This window comes from Gymnogyps californianus, chromosome 2 (assembly GCF_018139145.2).
Source record: "Gymnogyps californianus isolate 813 chromosome 2, ASM1813914v2, whole genome shotgun sequence".
Classification (NCBI taxonomy): domain Eukaryota; kingdom Metazoa; phylum Chordata; class Aves; order Accipitriformes; family Cathartidae; genus Gymnogyps; species Gymnogyps californianus.
The window spans coordinates 75,664,750-75,672,589 of NC_059472.1; the positions used below are offsets into that span (position 1 = coordinate 75,664,750).

General features: G+C 42.4%; 1 long non-coding RNA gene across 1 annotated transcript in view; it reads right to left on the minus strand.

The window, feature by feature from the left end:
- Positions 1-6,968, minus strand: part of LOC127013518 (uncharacterized) — a 90,853-nt gene extending 83,885 nt beyond the window's left edge. Inside the window, exons 1-2 of the long non-coding RNA XR_007766084.1 lie at positions 6,849-6,968; positions 4,547-4,633 (exon numbers count right to left, since the gene is read on the minus strand). This is a non-coding gene — a long non-coding RNA (uncharacterized LOC127013518). The remainder of the gene's footprint in view (positions 1-4,546; positions 4,634-6,848) is intronic.
- Between the last annotated feature and the right edge of the window lie 872 nt (positions 6,969-7,840).

The following is a 7,840-nucleotide window of genomic DNA, read 5'->3' on the forward strand; positions in this document are numbered from 1 at the left end:
AATCTGGAGCCTTAAGATAGAGAACATTAGAAACGCTCTACTGGATCAGGCCAATGGTCCATCCTACCCAGTATTTGGTCTCCAGTAGCGGCAACAGCAGATGCTATTCACTGAAAGCATGCAAGCCTGCCCACTCTCTGTTGTCTATCCCCTCCACACTTTCCTAGCACCCACAGTGTAGGTTTGGGTTTTGATCGTTTTTTAAGTGAGGCTTGTTAAAGTGTACCCTCCCTGCTTACTCTCATCAGTTTAGGAACCTACTGCATGTGAATATCTATCCCCTTTTTTTTTTTTCTTTTCAGTCTGCCAATACAACCTGCCTCCTTATCCTCCCGTCACATGAAGTTCCCAAAGCTCACTGCTGGATGAGGACAGTACTTCCTCTTACCCGTCCTGAACTGATCTGCTAGTTTCCTCAAGTGGACCCTGGCTGCAGTACTGTGGGATTTGGGCAACAGCAGTTCAGCATTCATCACCACCCTCGTGGTTTTTGAGCCTCAGCCACATGTCTCCCTCCTCAGGCCTCTCCACTCTAAACCTAGCACTCTTGTCCTTTCCTCATAACATAGCTGTTCCAAGCTCTTAACCAATTTGGCTGCTCTTCTGTACCTGCTTTACCTCTGCTACATCCTTCTTTCAGTCACAGCCAACACAAAGTCATGCTAGCAGACCCAGGACTTGGGTGAGGGCCAGCAGACAGGCAGTGTGTTTGCAGAATAGCAGCAAGCTGGGAGGAGGCAACACTCGGTCCCTTGGAGCATGCTACAACACATCCCTTCCAAACACCAGACTGCCAAGAGCGAAGCAAGTGGAACTTCTGTTTGAAGAAATACGCTATTTTCCTATTTTAGTATATAAAATAAACTTAAGGATGGGGCTGTACAGGTTCCCCATCCTTTCCCCATGAGTCATAAATGCTAGACTTTAACATGTCAGGTGTCTGTGTGCATTGCTTGCTATTTCATGACTCAAAAGTTTTCCTGCTGTTTTGATCCTGAAAGCATAATGAGCTGAAGTGGGAAAAATAATGTCTCAAATTAAAACCTTGTATATCCAAACTTGTCTTGCATATGGGGTGAACTCCAACTCAACTCGGCAACTTGCCATCACACTCTCATTTGATACATTTCCTATAGTAAGTCAGATCATTAACCTCATATAAGTATTTCTTACAACATAGCCTCTCAGCTTGCTATCATCCCTGACTTCTAATGTTAGTAAGACGAATTCATTAGGGGCACAAAAGTCAAGTCCCACAGTATGGTATCTTTTCTGATACCACATTTTCACATCTTAGCTTGCCCTTCTTTATGGGAGATTCTAAAGGATATAATAAAGTAACATCAACTTTTCCAAAATATTACAAATTAAATTGACTATCACACAATCATTTGTGAATTATTCAAATGCATTTATAATACACGGTTTGAAATTCCTGCTGCATTACTCAGTCACCCAGCTTATTCATACGGGAATAATGAAACTATCATCTGACTTGCATATTAACTAGTCCAACACAGATCAAAGTATACACCTGACTTTTGCCTAACATTTTTAGATCAAGCTGTAAGTGTCAAGATTCTGAACAATTTAAGAGGAAGGTGATTTGCGAAACTAGCCACCAGAGCCCTACTTGTAAACTTTTATGGTGTGCATGTAATTAAAAATTCGCTTCCAGCTTTGAGCATTCATGCTTCAAAAATGTATTTTCCACACTTTTTGTTACAAAAAAAATATTAAGCATTTTTGGACAAAGGTTGTTACAGTCAAATTAAGACCAGCCTTCAATTCAAAATCCACTGGGCATATTGTAATAATTCTGAAGCATAATTGAAATTTGGTTTTCTTGTAGAACTTAAGTTTCATACTTAATTTGAAGTAGGGTGTTTTCCGTGTTGACTACCACACAAAGAAAAATAAATACATTTGAACTAAGGTGAAGGAATGATCAATCTTTACGTTCTTTATCAAATTTGGAAGTTTGGTCAGACTCTCCACAGATTTTCTGAACAACAGCTACCTGTTGAGTGACAGCCAGCTTACATTTACCTTACTGTTGGCTCTAACTGTCACCCAGAGACAACAGTCATGCATGCAGGCCATTTCTTGGAGGTGTCTAATGACAGTGTTTGATTCAAAGTAGAGTGCACAAGAGAAGTTGTAAATATATACAAATAATCAAAAAGCATTTAGGCTTTGCATATTTTTGGCTGTTAGAACATTTCAGAAGTTCCTTAAAATGACAACATAAATGCAAAACAACTATTGAGTCACCTTCTTAAAAGGCTAGTAGATCTGTATTTTGCTATGGCACTAAGCAGACTGTACCACTGTATTTCAAATGTTTGTTTCCCTCTAATTCCATCTAATAAAGTGGATATCGGTATTTCCATCCACAACACAACAGATTTGGGAAAAAAAACAACAAAACACATCATGAGATCTCAGTGCAGCAGTTCCCAATTTACTGTTTACAGGGCACCATTTTGCTTGCAATATCTCCTGATGATAGTCTCAACTACAGGAAATTAAATGGCAGAAAACAAAGCCAATAGCATTGCTCAGAGTGTTACCGGCTCAGCATTGCTGCTTGTGAAACAAAGGAGCATGAGAACACTATTGCAGGGAGCATTAACTCATACACTCACCAGGTATCTCATATGTGTGATCAGGTATAGAACAACAATATTCAGATATACTGCTTTTGTAAACGTTTTGCTGTTGTAATTCAGAATGTTTTGGTGCCAAAATACTTTGCAGTGAGAAAGGAAACCACTGTTAAGAATAGTAGAGGAGGATTTACTCGTGAAAGATGAGCCAGGATATTGCCTGAAACGATGACTCACAAAATCGACGTCAAAGGCAATATTATTTACACCAAAGACATTATCAAAGATCCCTTTTTCTTTTCTAATGCTTTCTTTTGTTTTGCATTTCATCTTTAATAGACTGAAAGGCATGCTTCATCCTTGAGGGGGTGGGGGGACAGGGACAGACACGAACACCACCACTTTGGAGTGGGGAGAAATTACTCCTCCTGAGACTTAATAACAACAACCTAAAGCAATCACCTCCAGAGAATATACTGAGGATATCCGAAATCTCAACCCGTGACTGTAGCTGTGCTTCTATGTGAAAACTGGTCCCAAAGTTAGGTTTTGTTCTAAAAATATGGCTATGAGCAAATGGCATACTTGCCATAGCAGAAATGACGCTTGTATGTATGGGTCAAGCTCTGTCTGCTACTGGAGGCTCTGCAAGGTACATAAGTAACAGACAACATTGGTTCGGTTTTACTCCGTATTTAACAGCGATAATGCAGAATGTCACTATCCCTTTGCAACTAGGCATAGTACTGCATTTATTTATGTTTTATTCAGCTAGCTAGTTATGACATTAGCATGGACTTACACAACAAATAAGGAGAAGGGTTTGCCCTAAACAAGTCACAAAATGCAGGACACCAGAGAAAACCAACTCTAAATGAAGAATTTCTCTTCACTACTACAAATACTGATGGGCATCTCCTATTCATTAAAGATAAATGTCACTTTTATTCAGTCTGCTTAGCCAACAAGACCAAACAAATACTTTTTGTGGTGACAGTTTGTAACTTTTTTGTGAAAAACTAGAAGATTGCATACTCCTGTTCAGACAAAACCTGAACAGGCCAGTTTCCAACAGACTTTTCAGATTTTTCCTTCTTTTTTCTGCCCAGAATCATTTAAGTCACAGTTTCAAATCATACAGGTTTTCTCTACGTATCATTAAAAAAAACAACAAACAAAAACACAAGTTATGCCTTGTTAAAAAAAGAGTGCCCAGGCAGCGAGGAAGATTATCTAACTGCTCTACACAGACTGTTGTGCTTTGAGTCTAAAGGAATATAGGAGATTGCACCTCCAAGTTTAACTGATCATACAAAACTCAAGGAGCCTTTGTGAGAGAAGGATGGGGCTCAAAACCCAACTTTTGACAAACAGGTCAGGCACCTGCAGAGACCAAGTAGCTTCTGAGCAGCAAGGAAACACAGAGCTATACGTTAGAGGGGATGGAGAAGAGATCTTCCTGGAGACCCAAGTTGTGTTTATTCTTTTTTAAAAAATTGCCAGACATGTCACAAGTCTGAGAAAGGATCTATCCTGCAAATGTTCTGACATAGAAGCAGGAGGTATGACGGCAGCTTATTTAAAACCCCTTTTTATTTTACTGTCTTGCCCTGCAGAACTGTGTTTCTGCATTTTCGGTTTTATCTTAGTTTGCATTCAAATAAAACCTAGCTTTAGAGACTGAAAGCCTCCCTGTGGTTTTTGATGAGGCAAACTAATTTCCAGTCTTTGGGCTATGTGGGAAGCCTGTCACACAATCCCAAAAGCATAGCTACACAGGAGGTCATGAAGGAGGCATGCACTTTGAGTGAAAGAGTTGTTCGAAAACACACTGCTGGGAGCAGGAAGTGGTACTCTAGAAGCCTCTTTCAATTTGGCATCCTCTGCACCGGGACATTCATTCATACACATCTGCTCTTGCATGCTCTGAATCTTACCTCCATTCTTGCATAACAGTGAAGCTTAACAAGAGAAGTTCAACCACAGATGAGGATCTCCAGCCTGATGGCACTGAGGTCTTCACCCTTGAAAATGACATGTAGGTGGCATTGTAACAGGTGATGCAGTGTATGATCTGATACTTAAAAAATAACACCTCCAAGCCTATGAGGTAAGAGAAAATTAAAATTGCACTGGCAATTAGTTTCTTTATTACAGAAACTTATTTTCTGTATTTGTTGTTGTTTTCTTACATGTAATAGTAACCTATTACCATTTTTGGATTTCCAAATACTTATCATTCCTCAGGTTATATTTCAGCATACTTGAAGCTGACAGAGAAGTAAATTTATCAAGACTCACTGAGTTTAATGAGAAATCTGCTTGGTAATTCCATGGTTGGTGGGGAGGGGAGGAGGGTTAAGCATTTGATTGAACAAAAGACAGTGGCAACAATACAGCATTCATTGCATCCTTCACATCCACATCTGCTTCCCAGAGTATTTTTAAGGTTACCTTTTTACCAGTATCATGGAGAAACACATACTTTGTACATCTCCAATTACAGATTCCCTAAACTACAGTTTGCTTGCGTTGCAGCTAGGTGGTTTTGTGGTGTGTTTTGGGTTTGGGTTTTTTCCCCTTTTTTTTTGCCTTGCAAATTAGCAAGCTATCAGCCAGCTGTGAAAATTGCTTCTGGAATTCACCAGATGCAGGTTTTTATTTTAAAATCTTCTTGATCACCAGCATGCTCAGAGCCCATTAGCAGGAGGCAAGCACTGTTCTGACAAATGGCAAGCCTGTCAGTCAAGTGTTAGTGAGGTTGCGCTGATGAACAGGGGCCCTCAAGAAGCAGTCACTAAAGGCAATGGGCCCAACACAGACCGTTCAGCCGGCATCCAGAAGAAAAGCCACAGCATTTCCATCCCACCCCCCTGCTCTGTGGAAATCTGCTCCTGCAAAAGGGTTAGTGGGACAGAAACAAATAAGTATAAATGTCAATTATATGGTATAGGTGAGCATTGAAAAGGAGAAAATGGGGTCAATTGTTTTGGAGGAGGAATCCAAGTTTTGGCTTTTTTTCCTTTAAGGATAAAACAATGAGAAGGTTAACACTGAATTAAAGCCAATATTTCATATCATACAGGGAGAGCTTCAGTCTTCTTGCAACAAAAGCATGTATGTATTTTTAAAAAATATCAATTTTTCATTAACAATATATAGCAAGTTGAGATACTTCAAAACCAACATTTATTTCTTTCTGGACCTAATTTAGTGAAAGCTCATCTACAACTCCGTATGAAAGCATGCTATCTATGAAAACTGTGGGTTGGGCAGGTTCACATTGTGTGAACAAAACTCCTGCACCCCACCATTTGGGGCAACAGCTTTGGGTTTTCTACTGAAAATTGTTTGGTTTTTTAACAAAGTACTTTTTTTTTTTTTCCATAGAACTACTTAATCTTTGCTGCTACCAAGTAAGGAGAACTTTTCAGCCATGTAATATGATAGTAATACAGTGTTCAAAATAAGCAAGTACGAGGTAAAATTACTTGCTATGAAAAACTGTAAGGATTTCCCTACAAAAATCCGGGGGGGGGGAAAAAGCAAAACCCAAAGGCAGAGCATTATTTTTAACTCACGCGTGGAGGCCCCGGCGCGGCCGCCGGATCGGGCGGGGCCGGGCCTGGCCTGGCCAAGCAGCCGGGCCCCTCCCGCCGCCCCAGCCAGGAGCCGGGCAGCCCCCGCCGCGGGCGTCGGGCACCGCCCTGGGCAGGGAGCCGGTCGCTGGGCCCCGGACGGAGTTGGGGTCGGGCCGCGCAGAGCCCGTAAGGGTGGGGGGTGCCCTCAGGGTACCGCCGCTCACCCCCGCCCCAGTAAGAGGCTCCAGGGACGGCGCGGCACAGCCCCAGGTGAGATGAGGGATGGCGGGGAGGGAAGGTCTGTCAGCACCCCTAGGGCTCCGAGTGTGCTCAGGCCGCGAACAGTGCTGCAGGTCGGGCCCGAGTCCCACCTGCTAGGCCTCACTTCTCCTCGTGCACTTGTTTTCTTTTTCACTCTCAGAGACAAGAGGGGAGAAATAAGCACAGCCCCAGAGTTCCAGTTTTATAAATTAGGATGACTGTAATCATTATTATCATCTAGTCTCATGGGAATTCTTTTGTTATAAAATAATTAAGAGAAGTATCATCAGTTGGGCAGGTATATACACTAATAACAACAGAAATGTAAGCAGACACCTGGTAAGCTTCCACTATCCTGAAGACATAGGACATTAGAAAAAGACATATTTGTAATTACCTTGGAGCCATCCCTCCACAGCACCTCACAGATCTGCAGGCTCAACACATCTTCCCTCAGCCTGTGCCACCATGTTGTTCGCAGCTTCCAGCTAAAAGCTGCTAGATGGCTACCCATAACCATACACCTAGAGACCAAAAACAAGAGGCCAGGAAAACTCTCTAGCCAGTACAGCTCAAAACATTTCCTCTTTTACTGCATGCAACCAGCTGATACCTGTCAGGGCCATGGGGCACTAATAAGACCAAATGGCCCCAAACAGCCTCACCTGGGGCCTCCTCCACACCCGTGGGCCCAGGAGCTCTATTTAACCTCCACCAGGAAGCCTGCCTTCTTGCCTGAGTTGTATCAGGGGATTGCTATGTTCTGGCTCAGCCACAGTCCCTGCTTGGCTGTAGAGCCCCTTGATCCTGCTCTGGGTGTTGACTTGCCTTCAGCCTGTCCCTGTAGCCCTGCCTGGTGGTTGCTAGACCTGACCTTGACCTGTGGTTTGATTTCCAGGCTTGATCTCACACTGGCTTCATCACTGGGGTATTTTCTTTTAACCTAGATGTGTGGTTCAATCTGGCTATTGTTTCCAGGTCTGTCTTGCTTACCTTGCTGGGAGTGGTGGGATAAGCTTAAGCTAGTGAGGCTTATGCCCTATAGGCTCTGAGGTGCCCCTTAGCTCCTGACTTGCCTTCCCTTAAGCAGCAGCTATGCTCTCACTGCTTTCTGGTAGTAACCTGCTGTACAAACCAGCATATTCCTTCCAGGTGTGGCACAACAGAGCTATTCCATACATTATTGGAGCTTAGCTGAGAGCCAGCTGTGCTATTTTAACAGGAAGGTGATTTTGCTACTACTTGGTTGGGGGAAGGACTATATATTTACTCCCTTCCTTCATTTCTTTGTGCCACACACTGTAGTAAGACAAATTTTAGTGAGAGTGTGTGCTTATATATACACACACTTAAAAAATCCCCACAATTTCCATGACAACCTTAAATAAC